At 35.5% G+C, this 15,280-nt stretch overlaps 1 non-coding gene across 1 annotated transcript; it reads right to left on the minus strand.

The window, feature by feature from the left end:
- Positions 1-9,565: 9,565 nt before the first annotated feature.
- LOC112474642 lies at positions 9,566-9,672 on the minus strand. The gene has a single exon (XR_003044502.1). It is a non-coding gene; the product is annotated as a U6 spliceosomal RNA (small nuclear RNA).
- Positions 9,673-15,280: the final 5,608 nt, after the last annotated feature.

The raw sequence follows: 15,280 nt of genomic DNA on the forward strand, positions 1-15,280 counted from the left end.
CTGGACCACTATCTTCTATCATTCAAAAAAATTAACTCAAAATGGATTAAAGACTTGAGTGTAAGACCTGAAACCATAGAATTCCTAGAAGAAAACATAGGTAGAAATCTCCTTAACATAAGTCTTGGTGATGACATTCTTTGACTCTAATACCAAAAGGAACAAAATCAAAAATAAACAGATGGGACTACATCACGGAAAAAAAAAAAAAAAAAAGGTTTTGCACAGCAAAGGAAAATATCAACAAAAATGAAAAGGCAACCAACTTAATGGGAGAAAATAATTGAAAATCATATATCTGATAAGGAGCTAATATATTCAAAATATACAAAGAATGCAACTCAATTGCAAAACAAACAATCTAATTAATAAATGGGCAGGAGATCTGATAGACATTTTTCTTAAGACATACAGATGGCCATCGGGTACATTAAAAAATGCTCAACATCATTAATCAGAGAAACACAAATCAAAACTAAAATGAGATATTACTTCAGACCTTTTAAAATGGCTATTATCAAAAAGACAAGAAATAACAAGTGTTGACGAAGATGTGGAGAAAAGAGAACCCTTGTGTACTGCTGGTGGAAATGTAAATTTATGCAACCAAAATGAAAAAAACTATAAAATTCCTCAAAAAATCAAAATAGAACTATTATATGATCCAGCCATTCCACTTCTAGATATTTATCCAAATAAAACAAAATTACTAATTCAGAAAGATACATACATCCCACATTCACTGCAACATTATTTATAATAACCAAGATATGAAAACAACCTAAATGTCCATTGATGAAGAAATTGTAGTATATATAATATACATATAGACATACATATATATGTACACACACAATGGATTATTCAGCTATAAAAAAGAATGAAATCTTGCTATTTGTGACATCGATGGACCTCAAAGGCATTATGCTTAGTGAACTAAGTCAGACAAAGGCAAATACCTTATGATCTCTCTTACATATGGAATTTAAAACAAAATCCAAGCTTATAGATAGCAAAAACAGACTGGTGGTTGTAAGAGGCAAGGTGGCGTGGAGGGGTGGAGGTGGAAGAAATGGGTGAACTTCTTTTTAAGTTTAAATAAATTTAATTAAATTTTTTAAAATAAATAAATAAATAAGTAAAATAAATAAATTTTTTAAAATAAATAAATAAGTAAATTAGAAAGTAAGAAATTCCTAGGTCAGGCACGGATAAAGAATGTCAATTCAAAAAACTAAGTAGAGCTCTGCAGCTGGTATTCACTCTAAGGACAATTGCCAAATTACATAAACTTGAGTTTAAATTTTCATGGGTTCATGAAATGAGACAGACAGAAAATACAGCCCAAAGTCTGCCAAAAGCAGGGAGTCAAATAGCTTTCTAAAGGTAGGAGAGTGTAAGAACCAATTCAGAATAACGATGATTTACAACCAAAAACAAAACCAATAAAATATCTTTCACTGGAATGAAAGGTTAATTGTCTTGAACCTCAATAATGAGTCTCAAATGAAAAATGACTGGTGAAATTGATAAACATAACATAACCCTTACCCAGGTTTTTAATATACAATCCATCCATGATTCAAAAGAAATTTGGTTACATATTTAGAGTGGTCCTGTATTGACAGTACTTGGCAAAGTCAAAGGCAAATTACCTCTGTAGTACTGACCTTTATATCCGCCCTCAAATAATTTCCATAAATAAAACTCCAAGAAAAATAAGCTCATGAAAAAATAAAAATGGCCAAAAAACTAAATTCGCAGAAAAACAAGGTACCGTGAATAAGAACCAGCATTAAACAGATAGTCTTACGAAATCATCAAATAATTAATCAGATAGATATTTAATATGCTTAAAGGTGACATAAATTTAAAAATATGTATAAAAAAAGAATCTAGACTCAATGATCAAATTAAAAATATTTCAAATAGAACAGTTGGGTTTAACAGCATAATAGAGAGAGAAGAATAGAGAATTGTAAAGTAGAAGATGAATCTGAAGAAATCATTTTTAACCAGTATGGAATACATAAAAGAGAAGCAAAGAGAAACAGATATTGGAGTAAGAAAATTTAACAGATATTGAAGCAAGAAAAGGGAGGGTCAGAAACAACATTGGAATGAATTTTGGCCAAGAATTTTCTAGTACAAACAAGAAATCAATCCACATTTTTAAGAATCCCAGTAAACTACAAGCAGGAAAAAGAAATTAGATACATTATAATGAAACCACAGGACAATAAAGAAAAAGAGCACATCTTAAAAGCAAGCAAGCAAAAATAAAATGCTATCAAAATAATGATGTAAAAGGAACTGTTTTCTCAAGAGTAACAATGAAAATCAGAATAATATATTCAATGTATCGAGAGAAACATAACTGCAGCCTAGAAATCTAAATCTGTTATAAGTATCTCTGAAAAACAAGAGTGGAACAAAGACATCTTCAGACAAAAACTGAAAGAATTCATTAGTAACCCCTACAAAATTCTTAAGGAAATTAAAGAAATTCCTTCCAGATGTAATTGCAAGAAGCAATTAAAAGTATAGTAAATGTGTAGCTAAATCTAAAACCAACACTGACTATAGATTAAAATATTGGGGATTCAAAAAATAAAAGTGAAATACATGATAATGATAGTATTAGAGCCAATCCTAATGACCTTAAAAAAAAAAACACACACACAGACACACACACACACACACACAAAACTTAATCATCCCTTTAAAGGCACTGTCTCAAAATACAGTCATATTCAGAGGTATTGGGGATTAGGACTTCAACATACAAATTTTAGGGAGACACAATTCAGTCCATAACAGAAGCCTAGAAAGGAAGCAGTACTGAGTGAAGCTGGAGGATAAGGTGTCAGGTAAGGATTCCTTCAAGAAAGAAAAACTGGTGGATGTATTCGCTATTGAGAGGTAATTGACTTTCACGGGAGAGTTTGGGAAGCAGCAATAAGAGGTACATAACCTTTAAACGGACAAATCATGAAACAATTACTAATTCCAGGGAACCAAAATGTACAAAATAAACATAATAAATCACATAATTCGGCTATGAATTATACTTACATAGTAATAACAATGTGGTATAATGATTTAATGAAAAATCCTATATTGGGAAATTGAAGAGAAATACTGAGAAATTGGGTAGTAGTACAAGAGAGAAGCTTTTATATTCCATAGTAGAAAGCCAATAGATGTTTAAATGATAAATTTGAGGACTAACATATGCCTGTTATTTAGAAAAATGAAGATATATAATGGGAGAAACAAGGAAAAGATTTGATCTCCAAGGAAATGATATCCTTTGGGGATCAGGATTCAGTAGGTAGTGGCAGGAAAGGGGACTATGTGCATATATCACTTTGATAAAACTTAATGTGATGGTTAGAACAGTATAATATTATTTCAGGTTATATTTAATGAATGTTCATGGTAGAAATTTTGAAAAATGCAGAGGTGTCAAAAGAAAATACTCCACTGTTAACATGGTTATCTCACATGTACACTAAATTTGCTTTATAATCTTATTACTCAGAAGCATGTGATTTTTCCATGACAACCCTTTTAATATATTTTTTAAAAAATAAAAAATGCAGGGAAACCCAAAGATGATGATCACTAATTCTTCATGGAAATGAAGACTCCACAAAAAAGTGACATTTGAACTGGATCTTAAAATATAAGAAATGATACAGTAACAGATCTTACTATGGGTCATTTAGCTAAATGTCTTAAATGCCTCATACCATTTAATTCTCATAATAAATCTGACAGAGAGCTACTACTATCGATTCCAATTTTCCATAGTTGGAAAGTAAGGCTTAGTAAGGTTTTGGCTCAGGGTCATTTGGCTAATAGATGGCAGTCCTAGAATTTTAAATGCCTTGACTACATGGTAAAGAATTCCCTACATTTTGGTCTAAAACAGACCCAGATGCCCGGTCTCCCTGACTCCACTCCTGTGTCATTAACCTCTTCACCATTTGCAGTTTAAGTGAGAAAGCGGGGAGGATGTCAAAGACAGAAGGAACCACATATTTAGTAGTCCAGAAGCATGAAGACTTAAGGCCTGGACTTGAGAATTTTATGTGCAGAAATCTTGATATTTGTAGAATGAGATTCGGTTGAGAGGTTAATTGGGGCAACAACACACACAACACACACACACACACACACACACACACACACACACACACACCATACCATACCATACCATACCATACCATACCATACCATACCATACCATACCATACCACACCACACACCCCCCACCCACCTTGACTAGCATGGACTTCCATTGGTTCTGCTTCTTAGAGACATCCATACCCCAACCATCAATGAGAAAGTTTATGAAGGCAAAGGATAACTAGGACTCAGTTTTGACTTCTTATAAAACATCTCTGTTATATGAAAATAAATACATGTGTTTCAATGCAAAACATATGAATTTTTAAATTAAAGCTGAAGACTTCAAAGATGATTTTTTGCTTTTGGCAGGCTCTTATGAAAGCTCCCAAATCTCAAGGGTCTGAGTTAGATTCTTTCTCATCAGGAGTCTTTAGTGAAAAGATTTTAAGGAATACTCTATGAAAAATATGAGTCTAATTGAGAATGATGATTCATCAGTTTGTTTAAAATGTTATTTACCTCTAAGAAATTATCACAACACATAACCACACTAATAGTAACAAAAATGTAGTCATAGTTTTTCCTTACTAACCCTTGAGTAAAACATATATGAATCTGCAGCAAAGATAGTGTTGACTTAGGAAGGATGTGAGTGAGTGAGAAGCCACAGTCTAAACTGAGAAATAAAAATCCCTACATCTATATTACTATTGTATACTGAACTGTCTTAGACAGTTTCATGACACTTTGTCTTGTCATTACCAAAATAATCAGATTACCTGAAGTCAAGAGTTATTTCGAGAACTTTAGGCAAAACCCATCAGCAGATTGAATGTGTGTCTTTTCAATCAGAAATTCCAGCAACATGTAGAAACTGCTGTAAACTACACTTTACAAAATGGAAAGATAGGTTGTCCACTATAGTTACCATTCTAGAGGGAAAGACAAGATTAAAATTTAGCAGCTTCTAAATGCAATGTGGTATCCTGGATTGGATCTTGGAACAGAAAGGACATTAGTAAAAAACCTGGTGGAATTCAAATACAGTCTGGAGTTTAGGTAATAGTAATGTACCTATGTTAGCTTTTTAGTTTTGACAAAGATACCATGATAACATATGATTAACATTAGGGGAAAGTGAGTGAGGGATATGGGAGCTCCCTGGGCTATCTTTGCAACATTTCTACAAATCAAAATTGTTCCAAAATAAAACATTCAAAATATTTTAAAACCATTGATTTCAACATTGTGAAAACAGAAATATTTGATTTGATGCCAACTCCCCAAAGAATTCTAAAAACTGTTGTAAGTCACGTTTAAGGTTTCTAAAAGTTTCCCCCTGTTCCTTAAACTAGATATTCAAAATGCCTTATTCATTCATCGTTAATAACTTGTTGTATTTATTGGCTATCTAGTCTAGTTCTCTCTGGATATTTTAAGTCAGATATCTATTTTTAAATTCCCATTAGCTATGCTCAGTGATGAAAAATGTTAAAGTATATGACTCATCTATGCTACAGACAGTAAGTTTGCATTCCTCAAGTGATGAAAAATGTTAAAGTATATGACTCTCTCATCTATGCTACAGACAGTAAGTTTGCATTCCTCCTTTGTTGACATAAAACATGTAATTATGACAGAAAAGTAAAGGTTGGGAAAGGTATTCTCCACCTTGTGACACTTTGTTTAGTATCAATAGCTTCTAGTTGTAAATCATGCAAGGTCTATATCACAGAATATTCTCAGAGAATTCATTGTAATTAGTATCAAGAATGGACACTCCTTGGGCATACATAAAAGTGAGGCTCTTTGAAGACTGGATTACCCTGAGTAATTCCTCTGAAGAAACCTACACCTAAAAGAATCATTGTCCCAGCTTGTCCCTACTTATCTTATCTCTCTGGCTGTTTCACATAACTCTTGCTCCAAGATGTTCCTAAATTCCTATCTTTGGACACAATTTCCTTTTGGAGAATCGACTGCTTAATCATCACTTCTTGAATTCAGGATAAGTTCCTTGAATTCTCCATGTTGATTAAACTCTCAAACTACCTGCTCTATTGCATTTGGTGGGGAATTGCAGTTTTACCCAAGATATCTACCTCTACACAGCTCCACAATTACTATTTGTGGGAAAAGCTGGGTCATTCAAGGTGTTCCCTCAAATTCCAAGAAAGTCATTAATGGGTGAGAGAGTTCCAGGCCCTATAAAGAGCAAGAAAAACAATTACCCCAAGCAGGTAGAAAAGCAACATCTTTGTCAGAGAGTAGCCAATAATTCTTTCTAATTAGAAGCCTTTGAAAGTAACAAATTACCTTATTGAAATTTCATATTACTCATAAGTAAAATGGGATATTACCTATGTTACTGGGCTATTTTGAAGGTTAAAAAACTATAGCATTTAATGGTATAGTTATTATAGATACATAATAAGTACTCAGTAAATGGTAGTAATTTTTCTTGTTTTAATCTTTATAATTATGTCATAATATTTTAAAATATCAATTGATTTATTTTTCAATCAAATTTGTTGCCCTGTAACTTATTCACTACTTGTTCATGTGAACCATGTCATTCATTGTGTCAGGGAAAGGAAGTTCTAATAAACCTAGAGAAAAGTACTTTGAGTGTCTATAGTATAAGTCCTATATAAATGTGGAACACAGAAAACACATGAAGACTCAGAGCTCTGCACCCCACCGTGGAGACTAAATAGCACCCTGAGACAGAAAGAGAGGGGAAACTTTAGGGGAAAGCTAGAGTAAAAGTGGGGTCATTGATAAGGAGGAGTTTTTATGCTGTCTCTAGACACAGTCTAAGTGAGAGAGAACTATAGAGATTCTAGACAGGTACAGACCAATTTTCCAATGAGTGATGCACAGGAAGTTCTTTAAGCTCAGAACTAAGAAAGGAAGTAAAGAAGGAAAGAAGCAAGGGAGAGAGGAAAGAAAAAGAAAGGAGACAGCTAAGACAAGTTGTAGAAAGTAGGTAGTTAGTAGAGGAAGTATTCCAGGTAGAGAATTCTGGACGGAGAATTATGGACAGGCAGAGAGGTGAGAAAATATTGGTATATGAGGGACTTCAAGGAGGTCACTATGATTGCAACCTGGTGAGAAGCTGGTAGAGTGAAGCAAAAAGAAGCTAGAGATGGAAAAGGGCATCAGAGCCCACATGTTCCAGTGGTCAGAATGAAGGACTCAGATGTCAGAACAGTGGAAGCTATGCTCCGCATCCCCGTGACCATCTATCAACTACTAATTTATACTTCTTTAACACTTCCCATGACTTGAGTAACAAATTTTAGAGGACCACTCTGATTGCTATGTGGAAAGGGATTGGAAAAGGGCAAGAACCAAAGTGGGGAAACTTATTAGAAGTCCATGGTAATCATCCAAGTGATAGACTGATTCAGGCGATGGAGATAAAAATAATTGAACATATTTGAGATATATTTTGGAGGTGTGGTAAGCTGAATAATTCACTCCTCCCCCAAATATCTCTAGAATTTGTATTATCTTATGTTAATGGCAAAGGGACTTTGCAGATGTAATTAAGGTTACAAACCTTAAAATAAGGTGATTATCTTGGATTATCCAGGGGAGTCCAATCTAATTACAAGAGTCCTTAAAGAACTCTTAAAATTCTGCAGCTGAAAGCAAAAGAGGACTTTAGACAGATGTGAACATAAGAAGTTAAATATGCGAAAGTTGAGAATGATTTGATAGGCTGTTGCCGACTCCTAAGCATAACACAGGCTGTGCCTAAACCGAGGAGCCTAACACAGCTCTAGGAGTTCCCAGGTGTCCCAAAATGAGCAGGTGCAGTAAAATGTCTCCTGTGTGCCCGATAATGTCTTGGAAATAGTAGAGGATCAGAGATAGCCCCAGGGATTTGTTTTTAAAGTTCCCAGATGGCTCAGGAGTGTCAGAAGGATCCTGTGATCTATATAGAGGAATAGAAGTTTGGTCGAAAGAATGATGAATCCCAAAGGACATGCCGCCTACACCCTACTGCCTTGTCACAACATAGACACATCCCTGGTGAAAGAGTTTGGGGAGATTTCAAATTGCCTTGAAAGAACCGAAACTCGAAATATAAGTTCAGTTTAGACAAAGGGACATTTCTTGTAGATGTCCCATTTCTGGACCACCATTCATACTCATGTAGTTAAACCACTGTCATTATCATCACTATCACCTCCAGAGTCATATTATCACCATCACAGAAAATTGAGAGGAAAATCAGGAGCCCAGAGAGTAAAAAGGGGCTAGAAGAGGTAAAGATATATGGTAGAAAATGAAAGCTATAGAAGTCCATTTTATTCTATGTCTGGTGTACATTGCCAGTGGGAATGGGAGGCCAAGGGAAGATCACTAGGCGGTTTTTGCCGAGGGCAAATGCTGGACAATGACACTGCAGAAGCTCATGCTCAGCATACAGTCATGGCCTCTATGCTCCACTTCCTAATCTATCTTTATATTATCCATTCTCCAATAACTGCTTATTCATTGACTTTTTCTGTAATTCTTCTTTCATTTCGTTCATCAGCTTTTCTGATTACCAAACAATGTGCTTTAAATTTGGCAAGCTGACTGTGATGAATGATTATAAATGCACATATTTATTTTTTCTTAACAAACGTTTTTAAAAGCTAATTCATCTACAGCTTTCTGTTTGAACAATGCAATCATTTAAATGGATTTAGGAAAGGGCATACTCTGTAATAGTCTTCAGTTAATAATTCATTTGAGACTTAATACCTTCATGAAAATTAATCTTACTCACCTTGAAAGTACTCTTCTGAAAGTACTCTGACAAATCTCTGCTCTTATGCCTCTATGGCTATAAAATTATACTGTTCTAAGATTATCTTGGGATAAAATATTGTATACTTTATTAAATTTTGGTGAAACTCCTATAAAGGAGTTGGTATTAGACTCATTTAGGAAAGGCCAGGCAAGAATGGGAATAGTGAAGGGGTAAGGATAGAGGTGATATCACTTCCCTTCTCTGTTGTTGGAATTTCATTTTAAAAGAACACTTATATTTGTTACTTTAAAAATATTTTGTACTACTTTTTATTTATAACTACTTTTTAAAAATCAATTAATTTGAGTGCAAATAGCCCCTAATCAAACTACAGGCATGATTTTTAGCATTTCATTATTAGTTTCAAGTATACAGTACCTTGGTTAGACATTTATATAGTTTATAAAATGATCCTCCCGATTACTCTATGTTCCCTCTGGCTCTACACATAGCCATTACATTACTGCTGACTACATTCCCTATGCTGTGCTCCCCATGACCATCTATCAACTCCTAATTTGTATTTCTTTAACCCTTTACCCCATTCTCCCAGTCCCCCAAGCCTCCTCCCCCTGGCTATCACCAGATTGTCCTCTATATTTGTGAGTCTGTTTTCAAAAAAATATGGAACGCTTCATGAATTTGTGTGTCATCCTTGTGCAGGAGCCATGCTAACCTTCTCTGTATCATTCCAATTTTAGTTTATGTGCTGCCGAAGCAAGCACTGGAATTTCAGTTTTATAAACAGCACATATTGATTTAAAATTTTCAAAAAAATAATATTTTCTAATGACTGACTTCCCTGTTCCTTGTTTAGTTTGATTTATATTCAATGGAACAATTTGTGGCTATCTTCACTTTCCAAGTTATTTTCTGGTTTCTGTCAATTGAATGCTTGGTTCAGACAATACACCTTTGGACCCTTTTTCTGATTTTCCTCTGCTGGATTAGCCATCTACTGTAGCTTATTTTTCAGTAATTATTTATCTAAGAGTATTTATCCAATACCTACTATGTATTCAACATTGGACTAGACATTGTGGAAGGTACAGAATAGTGGTAAAGGTAGTAATAAATAATAATAGACAACGTTTTTTGAGCAATTACATGTCAGAAAGTATTTTAAGAACTTTACATGAATTACTTCCTTTTATTTCCCACAACTCAGTGAAGTATACTATTATTCACTTCATTTTATAGATGAAGAAATTAAGTTTTAGAGAAGTTAAGGAAAATGCCCAAGGTCAAACAGGCATAAATAATAACAAAGATTTGAATACAGCCCGTTTGGCTCCAGAACCTGAATTAAATGAAATTGCTCAGACTCTTAGGTGGCTGTGAGGGGTTTACTCTAGATCTGGGGAGACAAGACTTATATACACCCCCAACCAACTAAAAGTAATCTAAAACAGTATTGGACAAACATCATAGTTTATGCCTACCATAATATCTGTCACATCAAAAACATGAAGTTTAGAATTGTGGAATGGACTAAAAAAATAAATGCAGAAGAGTGTGGATAAAAGTTTAGTGCTGTAAGAATTCAGAGAAGGAGATCAATGACAAATAGTATTTAAGGAAGATGCTGTAGGAAGGAGGTGGATGTTTAAGCTGCAGCCTAGAAAATATTTAGAAAGGAAAGCCAGAAAGGGCACAAGCAATGGCCTAGGGTAACAGTGAGTCATGGATGTTTCTCCAAGAGAAAGGAGATGGTTTGGCTTGCACAGTGAGTGCACCCTGAGGGATGGTGGGAGATAAGAGAGAATGGGGAAGTGGCTATGAGACTGGCACCTTGGAAGCTTGGCTCAGCAGTCTAGATTTAATGTGGTATGAATATAGGAGTGATGATAATAATAGTAACGATATATAGGCTTTACAAAGACATTATCTCATTTAATGTGTTTGTGGAATGTTAATCGGGCAGTAGATAGATTGGAAGAGAGGGTGCTTAGAGTCAGTGAGGCCTTTTAAAACATGCAATTAGTCAGAAGTACAATGAGGAAAGTCTGAACTGGGATCAGGATAATTAAGAGGAAATGGAGGATATAATAGCTGTCAAATTCCTACTATGCATCAGTGACTTTATAGAAACTCTCTTAATGTTCAAAGTAATTGTATGTAGTATTCTGGCATGAGCTCAAGATCTGGTTCAAACACTAAGTGTGTGACATTAAAACGAGCTATATAAACTTTTATTGCCTCATTTTTGCAAAAATAATACCTGGTGAGCACTTACCATATGCCAGGTATTAGGCTAGGTATCAGGGATAGTGGTGAATTAACAGATGTAGTCTCTGTACTTACAAAGGTCACAGTCTATGAGAGAGACTGATATAAATATGAAAATGTATTCATTTCCTATTGCTGCCATAACAATTCGCCACAAATTTAGTGACTTAAAACAAAATAAATAAACCTAAAAAGAACACAAAACAGCTTATTTCTCACCGTTCTGTAGTTCAGATGTCCAGGCTGGCTCAGCTGTTGTCTCTGCTCCTGGCTTCACAAATCCAGCATCAAGGTATCAGCTAGCTGGGCTCTAATAAAAGGCTTTGGAATAATCTGCTTTCAGGCTCTTTCAGGTTGTTGGCAGAATTAGTTGCTCGTGGATATAGAACTGAGGCCCATTTCTTTGCTGGCTGTTAAATGGGGGTCTCCTTTAACTTTTCTGAAGGTTTCTCTTTAGTCCTAGCACACAGCCTTCACGTGGCAGAGCCAGTAATGGCATGCCACAGCCTTCTCATGCTTGGAATGCTGATCTCCTTATATTTCCTTGCTCTGAAGTCCTTGTCTGTTTCCAGCTGGAGATCGTTCTCTACTTTTAAGGGCTCATGTGATTGAATCGGACCCACCTGGATAATTCAGCTACTCTCCTCATTTTAAGATCAGTAACCTTAATTACATCTACGAAGTCCCCTTTGCCACACAACATAGCATATTCACAAGCTCCAGAGATTAGATCATGAATATCTTGGGGGTGAGCATTGTTCAGCTTATCATGACCTTCAAAATATAGCTTAAAAATATTTAGTTCTCTTTATTTCTATGACCCTACACCAGTCTTTAATGTGGACTGTTTCCATGAACTTCTAACCAGTTATTCTGCTTTTCTGTTTTTTTTTTTCTTTAGTTTCTTTCCCCAGAGCAGTCAAAATGATCCTCTAAAATGTGTTACTCAAGTCATGTCACTCTATAGCTTCCACTGTTCAGTTCTAAGCTTAGAGAGATTTGTGTTAACTACATATTAAAAAATTGGTCCCCCACTTGTTTCTTAAAGCATAGCTTTTTCTTTCATAATAAGTATCAATTTGTAATTATAATAGACAAGATTAAGCATCTCACTTTCTACGTACCAGGCACTGTTCTAAAAACTTTAAATATAGTAACACATTTAATTTTCTCAAGAATCCTATGAGATAAGTACTATTATTACGTCTTTTTTACATGTGAAGAAACTGAACTACAGAAAAGTTAACTAGTCCAAGGTGATAGCCAACAGGTGGAAGAACCCAAGAAGTCCAGCTTCATAGTCTTTACTTCTAAATAATATGTAACATTGCTATCTTATTATCTGCACATAAAGAGGTATTTATGTGTTTGCTTACTCTAGGAGGCACAATAATACCCTCCAAAGAAGGTTTTACCCTGACCCCAAAACTTGTGAATGTTACATGGCAAAACAGATTTTGCAGGTGCAATTATGGTTATTACTCAGCTGGCTTTGAGATGAGTATTCTGGATTATCCAGGTGGGCTCAATCTAATTACATAAGCCTTTCAAAGCAGAAGACTGTTTCTAGCTGGAAGCAGAGGGATGCAGTGGATGGGTGAGTCAGAGTGAGTCCAAGCATGAGAAGGACTGGAGGGGCCCCATGGAAGGCATGAAAAGAGATGCTGTTAATCTCTAGGATGAAAGACAGTCTCTAGCTGACAACCAGCAAGGAAATTGGAGCTTCAGTCCCATAATCACAAGGAACCAAACTCAGTCAACAATCTTAACAAGCTTGGAAAAGGATTCATCCTCAGAGCCTCCAGAAGGAAACACATCTTTGCCAACATCGTGATTTTAGCCTTGTGAAACATTAGGCTGAAAACCAGCCGAGCAGCATGCACCCAGACTTCTGACCTTCAGAACTGTGAAGTAAAAAATAAATGTTGTTTTCAACTGCAACATTTGTAGCAATTTGTTATAGCAATACCTCAGAAAGTAACCATCTTTGGAGATAGGGTCTTCATAGAAATAAGTTAAAATGAGGTCATTAGTGATGGCCCTAATCCAATATCACCGGCATCCTTACAAGAAAGGAAATTTGATCACAGGAATGTACAGAAGGAAGCCAACATGAAGACACGGGGAGAAGACATCCACAAGCCAGGTGGAGAGTCCTGGAACAGAACCTTCTCTCACGACCCTCAGAAGGAACCAACTCTGCCAACACCTTGGTCTCCAAATTGCAGCCTCCTAAGCTTTGAGAAAATAAATTACTATTGTTTACCCAGTCTGTGGTACTTTGTTATGGCAGCCCTAGCAAACTAATATAAAGGGGTTCCTTTAGTAATCCACTGCTTGGTCTGATGCTTTAATTTTTGCCATTGACGTCACAGCATATTTTTCTTCAAATTAAAATCAGGCCCAGGATAACAAATATAGCTTTTAAACCTGCATTTTTTCTTCAACAATCAAAATTTCTACATAATATACAGCCATGATAATGTGGGAAAAGTATCTATAATAACACTATTTCCCTTACAAAAGGGATGATTAACGAGCAGATTCTTCATATTGACTGTACGAAAGCCTTGAACCTTTCAGATAAATTCACCTCTGAAAACCCCATTTAAAAACAACTTTGGTTGTGGCACAGATAATTGTGCAATTAGATAACTAAATTCAATACATTTTAATATGTCCTTTCTCTGGCATTCTCTTTACTGACAAATTAAAATTCTATCCACCTGGTTTCTTAGTCCAGAAACCTGTAAGATATTTTTGACTACTTTCTCATTCAACTTCCTCAGTCGATTAATCACTATCTGCTGTTGACTCAAGTACCTAAAATAGTTTTCCACCCCATCCACTTCTCTCATCCTTTCTGCTGCTACCCTAGTCCAGCGTATCCTCATCTCTCCCCCGAAATGACACCATAAAATCCTAATTGTTCTCCTTGACTCCAGGATCCATTCCTCCAATCTCTTCTCTGGAGTCTAGCCAGAGTCTTTCTTCTGTGCCACAAGAAGCTTAAATCCTTCACTGGCTTTCCATGGCCCTCATAATAAAGCACGAGGATGTCTTTGCCTAATTTACTTAGTTCTTGAGTATCTGGTCTATGCCTCCCTCTGTGGGTTTATCTCTTCTCTTTCCCCCAATCTTACTCTTACTTCCTGCCACACCAACACTTAGTTTCTCTTTTAGTGCTCTCTACCAGACTTTGTATTTGGAATTCCCTCTATCTGGAATGCTTTGCTGCCTCTTTATTTTCAGAATTCCCCTTTTAACTACTTAAAGTTTCTGTTTAGATATCAGATCTCAGTGCTTCATTTACTGGTGCGTCATCAAAAAAATTAATCTCTGCACCTCAGCTCCTTCTTCAGTAAAATGGGCATGAAGTAGAAACCTCTTCACCAAGATATTGTGTAGAAAACAGAGCTAAGTTTTATTAAATACTTATAATAGCTGAGTGACCATTGCAAGCACTTAATGTGATAGCCATTACTATTTTTATTATTCTCTTTTACTAAAATTTCCTTGATTAGTCCACTCCTGAACTCAAAAAATGAATTTGGAATGCCTCATATACTTCCATTGTACCTTCATTTTCCCCCATATTAGTACATTATTGCTTGCCTATTTGTGAGCTCCATGAGGGCACATTCGTATCCCTAATGCCCAGCATAGTACAGGTACCTAACACATTTTTCTTAAATGAATGAGATTCTTCTATTGTCAATTCTTCTAACAGAGGCATCAAGTTTGATTTAGAATTTGCTTTGGCAGGCACCACCTAAAGCTCTAGAATGTATCTGTCATAAGCATTAAGCAAAAGATGGGAGGAATGCAGCACTAGTATGGTATAAGTACCATGAAATATGTTATAATTGAAGAGGGTGCCAAATTAAACTAATGTTTTCTAAGGGCCAAATTGGGGCTAGCCAATGGTTATGGCTCAATCTTCATAACAACTATATAAATCAGGCATTACTCTCCCACTTTATAGATGAGATAACTGAGGACCAAGTGAACTAAGATTTTTGTTTTGGCCCACACAGATAGTGTTAGCACTTACTATGAAAGTAATTTCTAACCAAAGCCTTCACTTTCCATTTTATCAGGTCA

Source organism: Pteropus alecto, unplaced genomic scaffold, assembly GCF_000325575.1.
Source record: "Pteropus alecto unplaced genomic scaffold, ASM32557v1 scaffold7, whole genome shotgun sequence".
Taxonomy (NCBI): domain Eukaryota; kingdom Metazoa; phylum Chordata; class Mammalia; order Chiroptera; family Pteropodidae; genus Pteropus; species Pteropus alecto.